General features: G+C 45.6%; 1 protein-coding gene across 4 annotated transcripts in view; it reads right to left on the minus strand.

Moving 5' to 3' along the window:
* The window catches only part of TLK2 (tousled like kinase 2), a 2,417,851-nt gene that overhangs the window by 2,366,739 nt on the left and 27,533 nt on the right, over nucleotides 1-23,579 (minus strand). The gene's annotated exons all lie outside the window — the stretch shown is intronic.

Below are 23,579 nucleotides of genomic sequence, written 5' to 3' on the forward strand. Positions count from 1 at the left end.
CCGTTCTGTTGATAAAAACAGGTCCCATTGTTGGTAAAAACAAGTCTTGCTGTTTGCAGTGCAATAAATCATGTTGCAAGAGTCTTTTTGGTGTTTGGAACCGGTTTGTGTAACTAGTTGCAGTGAGGGGTAGAGTGTTCAAAGGTTTGCCTGTAAACAGAGATGAGAGGAAAAACGAGTTTGTGGCAGCAAGTGACGCAGTGGTTTGTTATGCCAATAGAGTTTTTAGCCCCCAGCACACATACCAGGTCGGTCAGAGGGATGCTAGTAAGGGCAGGGTGAAACAAAGGTGACCAACAGAGTACAAAATGGCTGTGATAGATTAAAATGACTGCAGCTTATGTGCACATAGAAATTTCCACCAGACAAGATGGCGCAGGCAATGTTCACGATTGTCGTTTTGCTTTTAACAAGCCGAGACCAAAAAATGGAGTAAATATGGTGTATAAGAAGAACTGTTAGCCACACAGGCGCAACTTAGCTGTGCGATCGTTTTGGGGCAAGATAAAGCCCCATTCAACGATGTTAATGTCAAACTTGGCCCATTTGGCAGCTATCGCTCTTGGTTTGTTATTTATGGTTTGTATTTTTTTGGGGGTGGGGGGGGTCTTCGTGTAATGGGAAGGGCATGGCTTGTAAGGGTTTGGGTGACATTTTCTGCATCACTTGAACCTCTTTAGTACCTTAAATAGAACCCCAGGATATTGCGGCATGGATTAGCAAATGTTGCAGCCCAAAAATTTAATTTTAAGGCACACAATTACATTTATTAGACATTTTTGCTGCAGTTTATCTTGTAAAATGACTGATTTATATTAATTGTATAGTAAAAATCATTTGTTTTTCTGTCTAGCACATCCCGGCAAGCTACCGAGATATCTCAGTGATCCACCATACATCGTATTAAAAGAAACCCAGAGGTAGCCCGCTTCAAAGCCCTGGAACCTCTTGGACAAAAGCTCAAGCTCCTCTAAAACTCTTGGCCAGTGGTACAACACTGAGGGGGGGGGCAGGAGGGGGGTCTGTCTAAAAAGTGCCGATCCGGACATTACCAGAATAAAAATGTACTATAATAATAAAAGGTTAAAAAAAGTTTTCCCTTTGGATGAATCGAATATTGTACATCTGTCATTCACACATCACAACCAATAATCCGAGAGTTTACACAGAAAATTGATGATTGGGGCACTTATAAATCAACCACAGTCTCATAAAAAATATCTATTTTTTAATTAATGTTTCAAATACAAAAATGTGAACTCTAAATATGAGTTCGATCACATTAAAATTCCTCAGAGTACATATATCAGATACAAAATAATTTTTTCAAACTAAAACATATACATGTCAAACAAATTAAATCAAATTAAAACCTATACACATCAACAATCATTTAAACATATTAAAAAAAGGAAGAATACAAAGAAACGACACTACACTGTCATTTAGAGCGTTAATTTGGACATTTGTATAGACAGCATTGAGCATGGGTCTAGATTCCCTGTCTAGGACTGTTTGCTGACTTCACCAAATTTAACCATGTATGTAGGCGTCGACGCGTTTCGATGGTAAAATATCAATAGATACCACCTTCTTCAGGACAATACTTTTTATCTTCCTCAACTTTAAAAAAGGCCAAATCTCATATTTGCCTAAACAAAAAATACAAGAATTAAAACCCAAAAGATAAACCAACATTCAATAATTCACATATAACATTAGTTTTAAAAAAAAGATTAAGAAAAGATGTATGTATCCCTTCAGAGGTTTATTTTAGGAAATATAAGTGCAACAATCATCTGTTTGTACTGCGTTTATAAATACCATACATTCCTTTCACTCATACTTCCATTTTCCAGATGTTTATCTAATGGACTTATTATTGAGTCTCAATGCTCACCGGTGCGACTGCACTCAGTTGGAGTATATTCTTATTGTTCTCCGTGCCGTGATGCGATAATCACTGAAATGTGGATCATTTGTATAACATCAAAAGATCTATATCAGTTATACAATCACTATATCTAAAGGATGAACATCCTACCATCGTCATTTATTAGGTATCTTATAAGTTAAATCCTTTTATAGGTACCAGCTGGGCAATATCAATTTTACGATGGGGCACTTCCCCAAAGTCTTGGACACCTGATGCAAACTTTTGTTATAGGAGAAAGGAACAAAGGTATCGTGCATTTTTAATCAAGCATAGGTGGCACTCAATAGTTCTTTCATTAGAGTTGATTTTATAGAATGTAACAATTTTCAACATCCTCACCTGTGAATAGTTAAAACTCGGATACCACTCCCATTTAATTTAACTTTAGGCTCGTTCTTCAATCTTGAAGTGGTCATACGTGTTCGGGATAAGTCTTTTATAATGGACTTGTTTGCTCGTGGCTAATAAATATAGACAAGGAAGCCTATTGAGATTCATATACATTTACTCATAATAGAGTTACTCTAACAGTTGCCCCCTCTACCAGGTCCAATATATAGTTCCTCTTATTAAGTTTTTTTTTAAAGGAAAAGATTTATTGTTCGAATTCTCATGGTACATGTCGTTTAATCTACCCATTGTTTGCAATTTTTAGAAAAGACTTAATTTCTCTGACCACTAGTGACGATACTCACAGTCTCTCGATATTAGCATAAACATCACTAAGCGTCAATGCGCCATGTTGCCTATTGCATCAGAGGCAGACACGAGGTAACACCATTAACTCACTTGAGTTTATTCTTAACTATATAACCAACGATATTTCCCACCCACCGTGTTTATAACTCGTGGTCTTAAGGGGAGACTAAAAAGTTTCCAATCATTGGTGATAATACTAACCCGCACAAACCCAGAGTTGCATGAACCTCGTAGTGTACAAAAGAAACTGGGTAATTATTTTATCTCCCGAGAACACAATCGTCGCATTCCCTCCATTCTCAACAGACTTGTGTATCCGACGAAAGCAATTCTCCCGAGGTGTTCGCCGCGTCTATCGTCCGCGTAATGAATAATGAGCTATACGCTTACAATTGTTTATATACTCAATTTGTGTGGCGTGTCGAGATGCAAGGGGCGTCTTCCTCTTAGTGGGTCGGTAGCGCTGTTTTTCCTTTTTAAATGAACTTTATCGTTTTGTCAGAGATCGTCTCGTCAAAACTGTCACCATCTTGGACTAGTTCGCTTAGTTATTACGGGTCTCATCTTCAGCCCCTGTTATATTCAGACTATCTCAATTCAAGAATATAGACCAATGTCTATCATCAATTCTCCATATTATATATTTGAGAAATCCTATTGACCTTTACCGGATCTTCTATCATAATTCAACCTACCCTTATCAGCCATTTTAGGTTGGTTTAGAAAGTTCGTGTATGTAAATACGGCAGCCGTGGGTGTATCGAGATAAATGCACCGCAGACTCACTTTTTGCATTCACCCTGCATTCTGTTTTTTGGGGGTTAAGAGTATATACAATATAATAGATATCTGGTGCCTGATGCATATATACCAATGCTCTTATATGTAGCCCACTACAGTGAGCCAGTGGGTAACTACCTCTCCAGTACTCGTCCTCACAGGGCCTAAGATTCTGTCATTACATCTCAAGATTTATCAATTCAAAGCATGTTGTTAATAAAGAGATCACCGCATTTATTTTACTCTCTCATCAATTTGAGCCTATTCAGGCAGAACTTAGAAGTGAAAGTACTCCGTGCAAGAATAGTTTACCATTGTCAATGCAGAGATAATTTGCCATTATCAAGTATTAAGTGATATCTTACGTAACAGTTCTCATCCAGTCCTCCTTAGTATTGAGACCCCTCGCTATCGTGTCTAATACTGAAATGTACCATTGTTCCCGGTTCTCTTTTCTTTTCAAAATTGCCGCCTTTTCTATTTAAAGTTATTTTCTCTGCTATGAACCATTCAAATTCAGTGTGGCCATCCTTCATCCTTTTATAGTGGTCAACCAATTGGGCATTAGGTTTTCCCGTTTTAGGGCGGACCTATGTTCCAAAAGTCTGACCCTAAGTTCACGTCCAGTTTCACCTATGTACGCTAGTCCACAAGGGCAGCGTAGGATATAAACAACATTGCAGCTCCTGCAGTTGTTTAAGCTCCTTGATTCAATGGTATAGCCATTATATATTAATGACTTTGCCACAATACAGTTGGTACAGATTGAGCAATGACTGCATTTGTTGTTACCTATCGCTCTGTTGCCATCTAGAGTACTTCGTCTCATAGGGATATTATCCCTATATGTATGGACAATATTCTTACGAATATTATCATTTCGCTTGAAGGCGAACAGAGGTCTGGGTAGTTTTATGTCGTCATCGTCATTTAAAATACTCCAATTTGAGTTGATTACATTTTTAAGTCTATTGCTGATATTCGAAAATTGGCTAACAAATACTAGTTTATTTTTAGTATTAGTGGTGTCTTTTTCCTTTGTTGTAGCCAGATCTGAATTCAACATGCTCTCTCGATTATAAAATCTAGGCCGCATGAAGGACCGTTTGATGAGCTTTTTAGAGTATCCTCTATCGCGTAATTTGTTTTTCAAAAATTCAGAATGCTTACAGAAATCCTCAATTTCTGAACAGTTCCTACGCAACCGCAGGAATTGTCCGAACGGTATATTGTCTCTCTGGGACTGTGGGTGATAACAATACATTACTCCATTATCAGAGTTATCAGTTGGTTTTGTATAAAGTTCTACTACAAATATGCCTTCCCTATTTTGTATTATTATGTCAAGGAAGTTCACTGATGTTTTAGCATATGCCGCAGTAAATTTGAGGTAGGGATCACCCAAGTTGAGCCACTCTAGGAATTCCACAAGCGTGGATTCTTCGCCTTCCCAGATGAAAAAGATGTCATCTATGAAGTGGCGCCACAACAAGAGGTTTCCAGTAAATGGCGCCGCCTCATTGAAGACATGTCTGTTTTCAAACTCCCCTTGTAGAGGCAAGCCAGACTAGGAGCACACGTAGCTCCCATGCTGGTGCCCTTACATTGGAGATATAGATCTTCCCCTGAATAGGAACATATTGTTTTTGAGTACTAGGGCAATGCATTCTATAACAAACTCTTTATTGGCGCCTCTCAAGTCTTCTTCACAAATGGTGTTTTGAATTACCTTAATTGTGTCATCTTGAGGTATATTTGTATATAGCGCCTCAATATCAAGGGTTGCCAACATTTGGTTGCATGTGTTAAAGGCCACACCCTCTATCATTAAAATGATATGGGCTGAGTCCCTCACATATGAGGTTTGTTTTTGTACTAATGGCTTAAGGAAAGTGTCCACATACTGGCTCAGTGGTTCCAAACGAGATCCTATACAGCTTACTATAGGCCTCATAGGAGGATTACATTTGTTCTTATGTATCTTTGGTAAGCCATATAGCGCTGGAATAATGGCATTTTGGTTATTCAAAAATTTGTATTCATCTTTACAAATCCACCCTTTTTCCAGTGCTCTAGTGGTGGCTGTCTGTACATCTTTGTCAAGTTTCTCTAGTCTTGAGTGGGGAACTTTGATGTAATGGTCCCTAACCTTCAGTAGTGGCAACATCCTACAGTTATAATCCTCGGTGTCTAGCACAACCAGTCCACCACCCCTATCCGCAGGTTTTATAATAATAAAATACACTGAAAATGTACTATAATCAAACTGAAATATAGGTGATTTAGCACTGTGCAAAGAACCCATAGTAGTAGTTATTACTGCATTTTCTTAGACACATTGCAATTTGTTACGCTACAAAAAGTTACTTGGTTTATGAACCTCTCAAGGACAGAAGGCAAAGTAGTCATTCTTAATCTAATCTGTATCTTCCCCTACTGCCTTGGTGTACTTGGCCTTCTGCTAGTTCTAGATATGGTCAGGTGGTCAGCAAGCAGGGAGAAACAGTTCACAGTGAAAAAAATAGAAGGATAATTTCAATATTCTCATTTAAGCAGCTAGGAAAAGCGGCGAACAATAGAATGAATAATATTTATTCTTGGTTTGAAGCTGTACCTTTAAAAAAATAAGAAAATGTACTGTGTCAATTTATAGCTCTTAAAAGTGCCAACTTTAAGCAAATGCAAATGTGGCCACAAATTCTATGTCAGAACGGGAGGCTCGAATTATGCTTACACTTTCTCCACTTTATTACACAGCAACCATATTTAAAGTATTAAAATAAATAAATAAAATCACATTTCCCAGAAACCACAGGGAAATTGATAAAAACAGACAACGTAGTCCGGCAAGTCCCATCATTCAATTAGGTGCCAAGATCCTTCATATAGTTTGTCTCTGTTTTTTTCCCCATACCAAGTACAGTCTTTTCTTTCCTCTTGCCAAATGGTGGTTTTTTTTTTTAATTGATGGCTTTGTTGAGTGAGATAGTTTGTGCAGCGCGGGACCATTTTTGCACTCCTATGCGACAGTTGCCCATATTTCCTGGATTGCAGAATGCGGTTACCCATCACCCACTAGGTGTCGCTGTTGGAGCACAATTTCTCTATGGTTCGCAACACGATTTTGGGATTCTTGTCAGGACCCAGAATCGCGCGCCACTTGACTGTGCCTCTGTCTGCCCCTGAAGAGGGACGCCCTTGCTTTAGTGGGCCTATACAGGCTGTGAAGCCTTCACTTATTTGTCAACGCCCTGTGCACGGCTCAGGGTAGGTGTAGTTGGGATTCATACGCCCCTCGCGCTCTGTCCTGTTCTCTGCAGGACTACCTGCCTTGAGGAGACACTCTCCCAGGTGGCGTATTTTGCCCTTAACATTTGTATTTTTCAAGGGAAGGTAGTGTCCAGAGGGCTTGGAACCCTTGGTGATTGTGGCTCAGCCCAGTATTGACTTGCTGCCTCATCCTCCCTCCCCCCAGCACCAAAAACTGCAGTTCACTGACACTACTTGGAGGTTTTTCTTTGTCGAGAGCTTGCCATTGCACGGCAGGTGGTAATCGTGCCTGATAATACTACACCAGTGTACTGTTGAGTGGGATACCATATTGCAGGGAGAAGGTCAGCGCAGAGGGACATGCAGTGGAACAAGAATCCCCTAGCCCAGTAACCATGGGACGATCACTTTTATGGTGTGGTAGATGCATCAATCTACAGGGCGGTGGAGGAGGCAATGGCCCCCATGGAGCAGAGTTTAGCGCAGCAAATAGCGTGGCAATGTGCCAAGCAGGCCCAAACCCCGACTGACATGGCCCCAGTCCCCTAAGCCACAGCCCAGCCCCTAGACAGCCAGCCTGACCCGGCCAAACGCCCCCAGGAGGAAGGGGTAGATCATGATGCCTTTGCACGTCTGCGCAAGTCGTTTCTGGCCCCAAATCAGATGCGGAGCCTGGCCTCCAAGCCTTGCTGCCTTTCCCCTACACCCCTGCCCACTGAACCCCATGCCACAGATGAGGAGTCCGACATGATCGGCCCGGAGCAGATCATCCATCCTAGAGCATCCAAATGGACACCTTCAACAAAGGTAGCAAACTATGTGGAGAGTAGAATTCGAACCCCCATGGGGAAGGAAGCCCGTAGTCGCCTCAGTATAGAATGTCCTTGTCCCTCTCTGGACAGCAAGGTAGCCCAAACCCCGGAGCTGGACTCCAGGATGGCCAACTTTTAAGCAAAATTCATTAAAGATCCGAGGAAAGGTTAAACAACACAAATTTACCTTGGCAATCTTCAAATTTTTATATCACTATTATTGATTAGTGTAGCTAATTTGTAAAGAGCAATGTAACAGCTCACAGGTAAGTAGTCCAACAAGTCAATTTAAACATAAAAGATTTTTTAATGACATTCTATTTCCAACTGTGGTGACCTCATACTTAACAGTACAATCTAAGTATATATAATGAGAAGCTACAAGTGTTTGTAAAATGATTTCACGAAGGTCCTATTCATATAGCCTCTATGTTGTCACTGATGGAAACAGCAGACACGCGTTTTGTTACGTTGGTAACTTCAAGGCTTGAATGTCCAAAAAACGTCAGTCCAATTAGTTGAGAACGCTCCCATGAATAAGGGAAGCACCCGTAACTTGTGTAACAGTATTTGGGAACATGTGTTTAATGTCAACCTCCAATCAGTCGAATAGTCAAAGAAAAAAGTGACTTGCGGAAGGTGTCTTCCCTTATTTATCCTTCCAATAATTCTATGTTCAGTCTGTGCAGATGTGTGTCCATCCTACATCAAATATTTGGCGTAGGTTTGCAATATTAAAAGATTCAAATGGAGGTCTTGGAATTTCTAGTATGGCATCGAGGGCTGTGATATGGCCCCCTATTTTCAGCGCAGCGTGCCGTATTTCAATCGTGGTATCCCCAGTCAGGCAAAAAGCCTAATTGAAATACGGTGTTCAACTAAAGACAGGATTCAGTCATGTGTCCTTCCCACAATGGACAACATTTTGGCAGTCAGGTACATAAATCACCTGGGCGGTACCCATTCAAAGGTTGTCTGATCTGGCAACAAATTTTGGGCAGTTCTGCCTCGACCACCAGATATCTGTGACGGCAGAGCACCTCCCTGGTACAGAGAACCAGGTGGCAGATTGACACACTGGCCATTTTCGAGATTCCAGCCAAAGGAAGCTGCATCCGGAGGTTTTTGTCACTCTCCAAGCTCATTAGGGTCCTTTCTCAGTGGATTTTTTGTTTGCCTCCAGGCTGGATCATCAGTTACCTCCGGCTCTTCAGTTGGAGAACGGATCCTCCGACAGCTACCACAGATGTGTTCCTGCAATGGGGGAAGAATGAGCATAAGCGTTTCCACCATTTGCAATGATCACAAGAGCTTAGCCTCAGATCAGACGGCAATACGTGAAAGTGGTCCTAATCCCCCCGATTTGGAAGTCGCAAGTATGGTTTCCCGTTCTTCTGGAACTTACTTGGGATTCCCCAACCAGTCTTCCCCTGGTTTCCAGAACTACTACTTCTCAACCTGGATCAGAACAGACATTATCTAGTTGAATGTATCAAGGGCTCAACTCCCCCAATAAATGCAAACAGATCTTGATATACCTCCTACAGCTCGCCTCCTATATTATCGTTATGCAGGAGACACACACACACACCTAAGACCACACCTGCATGTGCGCCCCTCACCTATTCTGGGCCTCTGCCACCATCAAAACAGAAGGCATAGCCATTTTATGCAAGAATCATACAGTTCAGAAAACAGTGAAAGAGCGTCCAAAGGAGGAGGGTTGCTTTATTAATCTAAATCTTCGAAGGACAGAACTGTTAGCCCTGTTAAGCATTTACTCTGCTCAAGACGCCTTCCTGTGTTTCCTCAAACTAACAACTGAAAGACACAAAGGGGGACAGTCTAGTGGGTGGCAACTTTGATCTAGTTAGCGACCCAATTAACAAAAATCACAGCTCATACCAGGGAACAGGGGGAATGTTGGGCCTTCTTCAAGAAGAGAGAGCAGAGATGGGTCCAGTTAGCACATGGCGCTACAGGCACCCCTGACCTTAGAGGCTACTCTTTCTACTCACATGTCCAACTATCCCACTCTAGAAATGGCTATATATTTGTAACTCGCTCACTCCTCCAGTCAGTGCGTTTGATCTCAATATCTGACATTTCTATCTCTGATCGGCCCCCATATGTAACTATTCCGCACTGATGACCCTTACACACAACAGGCCTCCAAATAGAAATATTTGAAAAGATCCAGTGAACAGAGGCATCACTGCAAACACCATTAAAGAATGTTTTACACTTCACCTCCAAAATGATATTACGTTCCACACCCTCTCGAATGTGTTCAAGGCCATGATTAGGGGTTTCTTCATCATTTTAGAGATAGACAGGGCACGAGAGGCACACATTCTTGAACATATCCTAACTTCCAACATTAAAATGCTAGAACAGGAAAAACAATCCCCTTCTAAGTTTACCAAAAGGACGCTCCTTTTTCTGCGTGGTCACCTCAGAATCCACAGGATGAACTGTGCTTTGTGCTCCCTGTGATACTTGAAGCAGCACTTTCCCAACAAAGGTGGCAAAGTGATTATGTTATTGGCACGTAGAAATTGGATCCACGGGGCCAAGACATATACCGCTCAGGTCAAATCCCACAATAGTACATGGGTAACTAGGAAATTGAAGAAACAAAAGGAAATTACATGAATTCTATCAATTCCTTTACAAAACAGGAGAATAAACACATACCGGATATCCAGGCTTACCTGCATTAATGAAATTGGACACCCATCTCCCCTTCCCACAGAGATCTCCCAGAGGCAAAAAATGTACCGGATGAAATTAGAAGTGCCATTAAGGCAATGCCAGTGGAGAAAACCCTAGGACCTGACGGCCTCCCTGTAACTTTAAAAAAAACCTTTCTACCACTATTTAAAGAACTGCTCACAACGTCAATTAACTCCTTAAAACAGACAATTCCTCCCCTTACCATGTGAGGCTGAAATAATATTGCTTCCTAACAAAAGATCCCACTTGCTCGGCATCCTGTTGCTTTGCTGAACACAGACGCTAACTGCTAAACAAACGTTCTAGCACAGCATCTGGAACCCTTACTCCTACCCGATTGACAGTGACCAAGTCCAATCTATCCGCAATCGCCAAGAGGTTGACATCAGACGCTAGGCACAACGGGTGGAAAAAGCCCATAAACTTAATATTCCTTCTTTGCTCCTTTGGTTGGATGAAGAGTAGGCTTTTGAAAAGATTAGTTGGGCCTCCCTAAAGGATAAGAATGGGACCAAAGATCGATACGATTATGGCAGCCTATGCTTCTCCGACTGCCTTCATTCGTCTCAATTGCCAATGCACCGCTCCCATTAAGATCGAGAGTGGCACGACAGGGGTATCCCTTTTCCCCCATTCTTTTCCCCTAGCAATGGAGCCCCAGGCTTTTTAGAAACTTACAAGGGGTCTCTGGAATACCCTGTAGGGATTGAATTCATACGGTGAACCTTTTTGCGAGTTTTATTGCTGTTGTTTGTACTCTCTATAGTCTTTAATTAGACAATATGGTGCTCCCAGTACAAGTAGTGTTACACAATTGTCTATTCTACTCAAGATAATGCATTGAGCCACTAACTTTCTAGCTGGCTGGAGCAGTAGTGGGACAATTTTCCTAAGATTCTGCAGCAGCTCAAAGCATGTGGCTGTCATTTTGTTAATATGTGTTTCAATGGATATCTTCTCATCCATGTACACTCCCAGGTTTCTCACTACCCAAGATATCTGATCATCATCTGCGCTGGTCCATGGCCAGAAATCATTAGGGAGTGAATAAGAATCTTTGGATGGAGAGCAGGAAAATAAAATTCAGTTTTTTCCTCCATTACACTTTAATGAAATCTTTTTCAGCCAGCTTTCCATCTCTCAATTAAATGTGAAGCCCTTCTACAGGGGTGTGGCTATTTTTGACCACAGACAGGATTACGTGTGTATCGTCTGTATAATTTACAAAAGAGAGAAAGTAAGTTCTGATGACGGTCAGCAGTGATCGTGAATATCTACTGAAGAGAATAGGGCTCAGTGCTGATCCCTGGGGTACCACGTGCTCTGTTAAACTCTAAACAGAAAGGAGGGAGACTGCGTGGATCCTATTTGACAAACAGGATTCAATCCACTCCAGTAATATTCCTTTCACCCTTATCTCCTTCAATCTGAGTATTAGTATTTGGCAGTTGACAGTGTCAAACACAGCGGACGGATCTATTAGTACAAGAACTGCTGTTTGACCACTGTCAACCGTCATCCTCGGTTTATCCATGGGCAGAAATAATGCTGATTCTGGGCCATGTGCTGGTCTGATACCGGTCTTTTCGTTCTCCAAGATATTGTGACTTTCCAGAAAGCTTGCTAGGTTTTTACTAACGTATTTTCCATTATTTTTACTGGATAGGGGAGTTGAGAAATTGGACGGTAGTTACTGGGATCATTGAAGTCTTTTGTTGGCTTTTTCAGTAGCAGGGCAACTAGACCTTTCTTCCAGGCTTGTGATACTGTGCCTGTCAGAGATTGATTGCAGATTTATGATAGGCATGGATATAATTCACCCGCCCTTTCTTTCCACATATTGGGTGGTACTGGGTCTAGTAAGGAACCTGAGGAGATTGTCAGGGCCAGTGTTTTAAATTCCTCGTCTTCCATCACTCCTATATTTTCTAGTTTTGTGCTGATCACCACCGTTTGGGACATTCTAATCGTCCACTCATTTATGTATGGATCTCTCACCAATGCATCTTTGTTTATATCTTGTAGGATTAGCTAAATATTTTGCTAAAAAACTCACGACAAGCTATCACAGTTCTTGTGAGGGTTTCACATCGTTTTTTGTACAGTCTGGATTCGCTGGGTCTCTTACAATACCAAATATGTTTCTCAATCCATTTGTTCCTTTTGTAAATGTTTTGGTGTAGTGCTCATCTTTGCCTTTTCTAAATTTCATTTTTATAAATTATTCAGTGCATTATTTTTGTAGTTTCTCATTTTCTACATATACCCTCCACCTCTAATTTCTTACAATTAGCTTTTTTAGAACTTCCATAAACCATGGTGCTGATTGTTTGCAGTGCCTTTTCAGATTTTTTTATAGATATTATTTTAGCTATAATTTTTAATTGTTTCCTGTAAATATTCATAACTCTTATCCACTGTAACCCCTTTCTGGTAACAATTTGTGTGAAATATCTTTATTTTAGACTTCCTTAATTTGTACCAAGCTTTTCCTTGAACTGACTTCTTTACCGTTTCATCTTCCTCCATTATTTTGGGCCTATATATTTCGAAGGATACTAGTACATGATCTGACCAGCTTAGTGGGATCGTGTCCCTTACTGTAGCAATCTATTCTATTGGAGAAAATATCAAATCGAGGGTGTGTCCCCCTTAATGTGTTGGACTGCTTACCAGATGTTCCAGTCCTATAAGGTAACAAACGAATGGCGTTTGAAAGCATAGAGTGGCCGTATCTATTTGCAGTACTCGAGAAGTCGCGATTAGGGCAGGGGTTCATTAGTTGGGTCAGGATATTGTATACAGACCCGAAGGCAAGAGTTCGTGTAAACGGAGTGGTGTCCAAAGCCTTTACATTGAGATGAGGAACAAGGCTGGGGTGCCCGCTGTCCCCGATGCTCTTCGCGCTAGCACCACTGCCAGCATGGATGAGAGTGGATCACCTGGTGAGAGGCATCGGAGACGGAGGGGTGGGAAGAACAAACCTCGCTATATGCAGATGATATTCTCTTATTTGCCACCAGACCATACAGCACGGTGGCCAGACTGCTCCATATCTTTTGGTTTATTGGGAGCTACTCCGGCTACCAAATTAACTGGGACAAATCCCTCTTGCTTCCCCTATCAGGGGAAACCTCCCCCATCCCTCCCCAAGGCTGGCTAGAGATACACCACTATTAGTGCAAACGAGCTTTAAGTACTTGGGAATAGAGATCACCAGGGACCCAAAGGATTTTCTAAAAGAATCTTGAAAGGCTCAGGACAGACGTGGCACACTGGAGAGGCCTCCCTCTGTCCCTGATGGGTAGAGCGGCCCCTTTTAAAATGATGGCCCTACTAGGTTTTCTTTAGGTTCTACAAAATACCCCATGTAGAGTTCCTCCTATCTTCTTTCGGAAGATAGGCTGAGAGATAAGCGGGTTCCTCCAGAATGGGGGCAGCTCTAGAATTGCCCTTTCCAAGCCTCCGGGGGGTGGGGGGGGGGGGTCTATGAAGAGGGGTTAGCAGTTCCAGATATCAAGAAGTACTATTGCGCAGCACAGTTAACGCATGGGTGTACGCGGATAGAGAGGAACCCGCATACAGGGTCGACTGGCACGCAATGGGCGACAGAGGTTATCCGGCAGTGCTATACCAGAGAAAGGGATTGAGACAACTCCCACTGCACACCCCGATAGGGACCCAAATATGGCATGAGGTAAATATTTGCAATGCGCAACTACCTTGACGGAAAGAACCCCCTTATGGGATAGCGAATTGCTAAGGGAAGTAGGTAGATTGGAAGGATTCCATGAATGGAGGCTATTAGACATAGAATCGCTTGAGGACGTATGGAGGGATCGAGCATTAATCACATTTTGGGAACTGCAATAAGAATACAGCATGGCAAGTACGGAAGGGTTTCGCTATCTAAACTAGAGTATGCACTTGGAGACACATAAGGAAAGGGGATAGCATATCAGAGTCATGCCCATGGAAGATAGACTCCTGTTGGACCCTATGCAGTCCAAAGCGTTGACATATAGGAAAATCCTTAACAACTCCCTAGAACCTTTGTTTCAGCTGCGAGAGGCATGGGAAGAGGAAGTGGGTACCCTAGAGGATGATTGGGCAGAGGCACTACAAGGACCAAGGGAGGTGGCCATAAGATCGCAATTTAGGCTAGTGCAACTACGGATACTACACCGATCATATTCCTCTAGCTCACTCTTATATAGGCTGGGACGAAGGGAATCAGACCAGTGCAGCACAGGATGTGGGGAAGTGGGATCATTCTTACCTATTTTTTGGGGAATGACCAATTATACAGGGCTACTGGACAGAGGTCACAAAAGTGATGTCAGAGTTTGTGAATAAGACGGTCCCACTGGAACCGAGAGGGCTTATATTATGTGTCTCGGGGAGGAGCCATTGCCCAAATATCAGAAAGTGTGGCTTATGATGGCGGCAGCGGTGGCCAAGAGAAATGTGGCTAGGGAGTGGGGAGAGGCGCCCCCCCCCCACCCCACCCCCACCCCCCCCAACCCCCCCACCCCGAGGTTTGAGGCATGGGAACAAGATTTAGACTGGTGAAGTCAGGCTGAAAGGGTCATCTATCAAAGCAGGGGCTGCCCACTGAAATGGATGAAGGTCTGGGGTGGGTGGGAATGATACAGGGGACAAAGTAGAGACTCACCAATATACTTAACATGATGCATGGAATGATATAGGGCTAACCCCGATGGACCACAGGGGCGGCATCAGACATTTGGGGTCATTTGTTCCTCACAGGACGTGGGGAAGGAGAGAAGAATGGGGGCCAACCAACTGAGTCTATCAGATTGTAAAGACAGTGTATTGTATCTGAGAAAATGGTTTAATAAACAGAATGAACATTTAAAAAAAATAGTTCTCTACATTGGGTGAGTGAGCTATATTCAGCCCATATATTGAAGTCACTGGTATGAAATGGCCGGAGTGAGTTAGTTCAGGATTTGTGATCAGTTTCAAAAATGGTGTATAAAGTTGTTTATTGTCCCTGGAGGCCGATAACCTAGGATTGCTGAAAAAGCTGTCCCACTTTTACGGTGAAATGCAGTAGTTCCATCCCCTGTATTTTAAATCGGCTGTATGATAGCCATCTCCAATTTTTCTTTAAAAATAACTACTACTCCTCCTCTTTGCTGTACTCTTGATAGATTAATTGCTTTAAAACCTAGGGGGCAGGTTACTCCCATCTGAGCCTGTGGGGATCCAGGTCTCTGCACCAAAGAGAATATCTCATTCATTTGACTTTAAAAGGATATTTAGTTCAAGTGCGCGGTTCACCAATGAGCTTGCATTAAGTAAACCACACTTTATCTCCTCTCTTTCTACCTTTACGTTAGACAGAGATATACTTGTGTCTTCCGTGTGCACCCGGTTCCTTTACCCACTTCTTTTATTAGTTATACTTGGCCTGAGATTTAGTAACTCCTTACTTGAGTAGGTGATTTGTTTCCGATTCCCTCACCTATCTATATCCAAACCAGCAGCAAGGCGCTTAGGTGTGCCAGCTTTGTTCTTTTACAGCCCCTACTTTGAGCCCCAAAAAAACAACTAGACCGCTCGCTGATATTGCAGTAATGGCCGTCAAGCAGTCTCAGAACAGGTAGCAGCAGCACACTTTAAAAAAAAGGTATTTATTTTTGGCGCCAGCGAAGATGGCCGCCTAGGAGCTAGCTCCGCCGGAGCGAATCCCCAACTCCTCGCTAAAATCCGGACATCATCCTGCATACGGCACTATCAGCGGTGGCGCCGATCCCTAGAGTGGCAGCGGTGCCGAGATTTGCAGCGCGGAGGCTCTGAGACTCCTCCGTTTCCTCGCGGTGCCTGGTGCTGGCGGCGGCGGCTGGGAGATTCGTAGACGTGGAGGGTGAGTCTCCCGCTGTTCGCCTACGCGACATCCCGGCGTTTGGGCCTGCGGCAGTGACGATCCTTCCTGGTGCGGCTGGGCCTCGGCGCCGCCACCCCCCCACCCCCCCCCAGAATCCGACTGCAGCGCCGCAGGGGCCGTGAGGTGGCTCAGGTGAGGCAGAGGTGGTAGCGTTCTGCCCGGGACCCGCGGCGGTGAATTATTGGATCGGCGGGCGATTGTGTGGCATTTTGAATAACCAGCAGATCGGAGCTCTGAGTATTGGACCAGGTGGAGGTGCCTGCTATCGAGGGGGGGGGGGGGGGGGGGGGGGGGGAGGGAGGGGGGGGGGCTGGCCACGACACCCCCATCCGCCCCGTCGCACCAACAGCATCAGGCGGTAGCGGGGGGCACTGAGCCCCAGACTGCAGATAAGAAAGTTGCATAGCCTGCAGTGAGGACCGGAGAGGCCGGAGGAACATTACGTCTTTGGCCGCAATAGTCGCTAGGCAGGCCTCGCCTGCACGTGGCCGCCTCCCAGTGCCCTGGCGCCTGGTGGGCCTACGGACCCTCTCACGAAGGGAGGAGACCACCCCCGAACTTCCTGGCCATTGTGCAGCACAGCCTGGGGTGGACTCCAGCTGACCCATAGGCTGGTGGGTCTGGATGCAGAGAGGGGCCCAAATGTGGAGCTGTTGGAAACGTGTAAAGGGGCTCAGGCGGTGCCCGGAGTGACTGTTGCTGGCACACAGGTCTCTGGGTGAATTGGCCCTCGTGGAGGGAGAGGGCCCCACGCCAGCCACATCTGTTGTCCCCTCTGGCTGGCAAAAGCACGGACCTAGAGCTGGTGGCGCAGAACTAGAGACCTAGTTGGCGGGGGATGGCCACTCGTGGCTGGGAGGTTCGAGCTCGCCGGTCCAGGTGGACGAAGACCCTGCTGAGGGGCGGGCAAGACCGTAGAGGAGTGGGGCACAGTGACGCTACAAGGCGACAGGACGACTGAGGATTCAACCAAACGCCAGTCTGCAAATCTCCGTAAAGCTCAGCTGACGGCGGAATATACTACCGGGACAGCAAAATGAAACAGAGGGGTGCTGCAGCGGCCCAGACAAACAAGCTTGACAAGTATGCGATCCCGAAGATGACCCCGCAGAACGAGGGGGCGGCGGTGAGTCAACCTGTGCAGGCGGAGCCCTCTTTGGCCTCCATAATGGCGGCCATTCAAACTCTTGAGACCACACTCGAGACGAAAATCGACAAGATGTCCATTGAGATGAATCTCATACGTGCGGATCTCAACAAAATGGCAGATAAGGCCAAGACTAACGAGATGGAAATCAAGGAGCTCCAGGCCTCTTCCAAGAGGCTTGTGCAAAGGGTTCAGGATCTTGTACACCAGCACAGTCAGGTGGCCCTGAAGCTCGAGGATCAGGAAGGAAGGGCCTGACGGAACAACATTCGCGTGGTGGGAGTTCCGGAAGGTTCAGAAGGGCCTAGAATGGACCTATTCCTCGAAGATTTGATCCTCAACTACCTAAAACCGAAACGGCTCTCCAAGATCTTCACCGTTGAGAGAGCACATCGTGCGCCGGTCCCCAGGCCCAAACCAGGAGCCCCACAGAGTACCATCATTGCAAAAATCCTCAACTATAGGGACCGGGACGCTATCTTGCAGGCCGCCAGACAGATGGGAGACCTACAATACGAGAACGCAACAGTCAGGTTCTTCCCGGATTTTACGCTCAAGGTGCAGCGGGAGCAGCGATCCTTCGATGGGGTAAAAGCGGCGCTTCGGAGAAAAGGTATTAAGTATATGATGTTCTTCCCTGCAAAGCTCAAAATAATTGACGGCAGCAAGTCCCTCTTCTTCAATACACCTACGAAGGTGCAGGACTGGCTAGACTGAGGAGCATCGCAGATGTCAGCGCCTACCAAGGAAGGCAAGTGGAGGGACACCCGGGCCGGGTCGCCAGGCTCAATGGAGGGCTGGTCAGACACTGAAAGACTTCATGGCCATCAATATCTCGCAGTCCTGATATGGGCGAGGCTCAAGGACACTAATAGACTTACGTGGCTTGGAAGGACTGCATTATTCGGATCTCTGCAAGCAGTACTGTAATGTATACATCTCTGTTATGATAGTGGGTATTGGACCTCTTAAGGGGTTAACGTTGGGGAGAGCGATGCGCTAACAATGCCCGGAACGGGTCTGATCTGGATGGGAAGACACTCCCTGACTTCAATTGGCTGCTTGTCACGGGCATGCTGCCCTGCTGGCCCTGGGGCATTGGTAACTGCATTCAGTATGGGGCCACAAGTAACTGATGGCACTTTTGAAATTCAAGCGACATATACGTGCCTATGCTTGACAAGGTGCTAAAGGTATGGGGAGGGGCGCTCAGCGGCTGGAGTTGGTGCCGGCGCATTTCCCCACCCACAAGTCGAGGGAAGCGGGAGGGTTTTCTCTCTCTCCTTTTCAGGGCGAAAGGCGCTCTGCTAGTTGGGGATGTGGGTATTTAACCTACATGACAGGGTTGCAGGGTGGGGGGGGGGGGGGGGGAAGGGGGAGACAGCAGTTTCAGTGTTCTTTATTGATGTTTGGTTATGTTTGGGGGGGGGGCACACGTTGGTCTGGAAAGGCATGTACTTTTGAAACATTGTGGTGTTGCAGGAGCTTTGGATTACATACTCAGAGGGTCTCCAGTGATGGCTACAAGGTGGGATTAAAGTCTTAAGATCCTTAGTTGGAACGTTAATGGGTTAGGGGACAAGCTCAAGAGGAGTATAGTTCTTCAATTTGTTAAGCGGCACCTCCCAGATATTGTCCTCTTGAAAGAGACGCACCTCATTGGCAACACTTGTTACGCACTCAACAGATGGGGATATACATTGGCGACACATGCCGGCTTCACATCAGGATCCCGCGGGGTGGGCATACTGTTGCGCCGGAACCTTCCGTTTGTCATCGAGCGTTCGGAGACTGACCCGTTGGGGCGCTACGAGGTGCTCTTGGGGAGATGGGAGGGACGCATACTCAACTTGGTGACGGTCTGTATTCCACCAGGTCTCCAAACCCAGTCATACCAGGATCTCGGTAAACTTCTCCTTTCTCTTCCTGAGGGGCAGCTCCTAATTGGTGGGGACTTCAATGCAGTAATGTCGGGAAGACTAGACAGGCATCCACCCCGAGACACGACAACAGTACATATGTGGAAGTCCAACTTCCTGGAGGCGTTCGGACTAGTTGATCTCTGGCATCTGCGCCACCCCCACCTACAGCAGTACACATTCTTCTTGGGACCACACCACACCTTTTCTAGGATAGACTATATCCTTACACCGTTGCAGCACGACACTACTGTGCGAGAGATTAAGCATATGGCGCGGGGTATAAGTGACCACTCACATATATGGGCGCACCTCACTATAGGAGACCAGAAAGTAGGCTGTTTGACACCCATCAACCCCTGGCACTTACGTACCCCAGAGACCAAGAAGATCGGCCGCTCAATGGACCAATACTTCCAGGAGAACGTTGGGACATTGGAATCCCCTGCTGTCCTCTGGGGAGCTTTTATGACCGTATTGAGGGGTGAAGCCCTCTCAATAATTACCGGCCAGCGCAAAGAAAAGGAGGCCCAAATGCTTAACATAGAGCGTGACCTCCTCGCTCTGGAGGGGGAGGCACAGGTTGCCGGGACTCCAGGGGCTTTGCACAAGATGCAGCTCAAGGCGGCTTAATATAAAGTACTCGCCACCGACACAGCTAAAACCATAGCAAGGGACAGACGGCCGACTATGACCAAGGGGACAAAGCGGGCAAATTAATTGCCTGGCTTGATAAAAAGCAGAAAGCGCAGAGGGTAGTATCTGAGCTTCAGACTGAGGCGGGCGTCTTCCTTACTGAGCCACAGGAGATAATTAGAGGGTTCGCATCACATTTCAGAAAAGTATACCGTAAGGGATCTATGCTGCAGGAGGAAGCTTCCTCCGAGCTATTAAAGGATATTGGGTTGCCCACCCTCTCGGACGTCGATCGGGAGACTTTGGAAGGTTCACTCACCTTGGAAGAATTGACCAAGGCAATTCGAGACCTTCAGCCTGGGAAAGCTCTAGGACCCAATGGTCTCCATATCGGATTGTACAAGCTCATACCAGACTGCCTGTGTCCACACCTTCAAAATATGTTCAAGGATAGTAAAGCTCTGGGGAGGCTGCCGAGGCACACTGGTGGCCATCCCTAAAGAAGGGAGACCCAGGGAGTTGTGCGCCTCCTATAGGCCAATATCGCTACTGAACGCTGAACCCAAAATCCTGGCGAAGCTCCTGGCAAATAGGATCAAGCCGATCATCACCAAACTGATCCACCCAGATCAGTCGGGCTTCATGCCGCACCGAAACACGTTGCTAAACTTACGACTCCACGGAGTGTTGGGAGGCAGCCATACGATCCGGGAAGATGCGGTTGTAGTATCGTTAGATGCCGCTATGGCATTCGACACGCTCGAGTGGCCCTATATGATGGCGGTCTTCAAAAAGATGGGCTTCGGTCCTAATTTCATCGGGTGGGTGCGCCTCCTCTACACTGAGCCACTAGCCCAGGTAGTGGTAAATAACAGATGCTGAGGTTTTCACTCTGGAGAGAGGGACGCGCCTGGGCTGCCCCCTCTCCCCCCTGCTCTTCGCCCTCTCCCTGGAGCCTCTTGCGGCCTGGGTACGGCAATATCTCTCACTTCGGGGGCTTAAATGGACAGATGGGTGGGAGGACCAGATCTCGCTATATGCGGACGACATCCTCCTGTACCTCACCTCCCCCTCCAAATCCCTAAGAGTCGCACTAGATATATTCGCCAGTTTTGGGAGACATTCGGGCTACAGCATCAATTGGGGGAAATCACTCTTCTACGTCCTTCATGGTGCCCCCCCATTCAATACCACGGGATTGCCCGATTAAGATGGCCACGGAGGGGGTTCAGATACCTTGGAATCTTTATATCCACAGATGTGGCGACTCGCTATGAGAAGAATCTCCTACCACCTCTACAGAGGTTCAAGAGGGACGCCGCCATTTGGAAGAGGCTCCCGCTGTCCCTGCTGTGTCAGGCAGCTCTATTCAAAATGATGGCACTGCCGCGTTTCTTGTATGCCTTGCAAAACTACCCTGATTTAGTCCCACAAATACACTTTGCAGATATCGAGGCCACTCAAAGAGATCTATTATGGGCTGGAACACCGCGCATATCGCTTCAAAAACTCACACTGGGGTGGTATGATGGGGGTATAGCGCTTCCGGACATTCGTAAATATTATTGGGCGACGCATCTCTCAGCTATAAACCAGGGCAAGTATATTGACGGAGACGACCCCGGATACGGTACGGACGGGTGGCTCCTCCCGGGGGGTAACTTCGAGGCGGCGCTCTACTCTAAACCTAATAAGTATCCACTTACAGGCCCTACAAAACACTCGGTCCAGCTTTGGCACATTGTGAGCCGCAATCAGGGATGGGCTAGCAAACTTACATTGGCCACCCCACTCTGGGTCTCCGAAAGGCTGGGTACATTGGGGCGCACAAAAGGGTTCCATAAATGGCATCTGATAGGGATCTCCCGTATAAAAGATCTATGGGGACCCACAGGGATGGTGACTTTTGCCCCACTACAGCAAGCCTATGACTTAGCGCACACGGAGTACTTTCGATACCTGCAGGTCAGGCACTCACTCCAGTCTAACATTCCACCTGGTACGATGCTCCCGGAGTCCTCCCACCTAGAGGACAGACTGCTTGACGGTCATTTACCAGAGAAAGTTATCTCCCTCACATACAAAAAACTCATACACCACACCCCATACCCCTTGTTGACACCTAGAAGGAAATGGGAGGCCGACGGCCTAGAGATTGAGGACGAGGAATGGAGAGAGGCTCTTTGCTCCCCCAAAGAAGCAGCGATATCGTCGAAACTGAGACTGATACAACTGAAAATACTACACCGAGATTATGTCTCAGGTACACGATTAATACTGCTGGGGAGGAGTGCAGACGGGCTATGTAGGAGACAGTGTGGGGAGGTGGAGACGTATCTCCATATAATTTGGCAGTGCCCTGTAATACAGGCATACTGGAAGCGGGTGCATGACTGTATGCATACAGTCATGAAGGTTGACTTGCGACCCGAAGTTAGGTGCCTTTTGAACATCTGGGAGCCCACGGACCGATCAGCAAAGGGCAAACTATGGGCGACGCTCGGACAAGTAATTGCAAAGCACAATATAGCACGCTTATGGGGAGCATGCACACCGCCAACGCTCAGCGAGTGGAAAGAATATATGGACTGGTGTATGCTGCAGAAGACCATTTGTGGCCCGGGGTTGTCCCCGGAAATGGATGGCAGTTTGGTCAAAATAGAATGAATATCAGGGAAACTTGTGTGATTCCCCTCCCTTGGCGAACCATTTACGCCGTAAGGGCCTCTGTATTGTCCATAGCAGGTGTAATATGACATCTAAAGTGATCTGTTTTGTATAAGAATCTGTGAGTGCCAAAATGTACGAAATGTGACTGTATATGTGTATGGACCAACTAGTTGATTTTTTTTGCTAAAAAAAATAAAAATTTAAAAAAAAAAAAAAAAAAAAAAAAGGTATTTAGTCATTCATTTAAAAAAGTTGATTCTAAAAATAGTTTTCCCCGTTCTTGTGCAAATAAGCAATTTAGTATAGCGTTGCCGGCATGTAGCAGCGATTCTGCCGGGCCAGGCTCATGTAAAATAAATAGAATACATCTAAATTGCTACACAAGACTTAAATTTGGTACTAATGGGATCAAGGACCAATCCTACAGCCAGGGACCGCACTTGTTGCCTAATTTCACAGTGCTCCTTTAATTGCCATGCTTTCAAAATACGGACTTAATTGAAGAACCAACTTCAGTGTCTAATATAACAAAAAGGGCATGGCAGGTTGAGTTGCTGAGAGGACGTGCCTGCCCAGGACTCTGACGCAGATAGGTCTTCTTAGGCCTTAGGTGCTGTGTGGGTGTCTTGAGAGGATGTGCAGGAGGCAACTGGTCTCCAATGGAAGTTCAAGATCGCATTATCCAAACACGTAGCCACTTAGGCTCACGCTTCCCTGCCATCAGCAATAGCTACCAGTAGGACTTTCATGTACAACTTTCCATACACTCAAGCAGCAGCTGCAAGTCTATCCGCAACCCACACACCTGCACTACCTGTCCAACTGCCATTTTGTTTTTATTTTAAAAGGGAGGAGGGACTGTCTTTGACTGTCATTCTTTTAAGTGATATTTTAACTTATTTTTAATTATGTTAAACATAGATTTTACCTGCGAAAGTATATTCTGAATAATGCCCACAGCCAGCAGGCGTTTAATCATAAGCAGGCTTTCTCCAGGCTAAGCTTGTACAAAATGGACATTATATTAATTTGTTTGCATAAAATTGACACTATATAATGT

This window comes from Triturus cristatus, chromosome 1_1 (assembly GCF_964204655.1).
Source record: "Triturus cristatus chromosome 1_1, aTriCri1.1, whole genome shotgun sequence".
Classification (NCBI taxonomy): domain Eukaryota; kingdom Metazoa; phylum Chordata; class Amphibia; order Caudata; family Salamandridae; genus Triturus; species Triturus cristatus.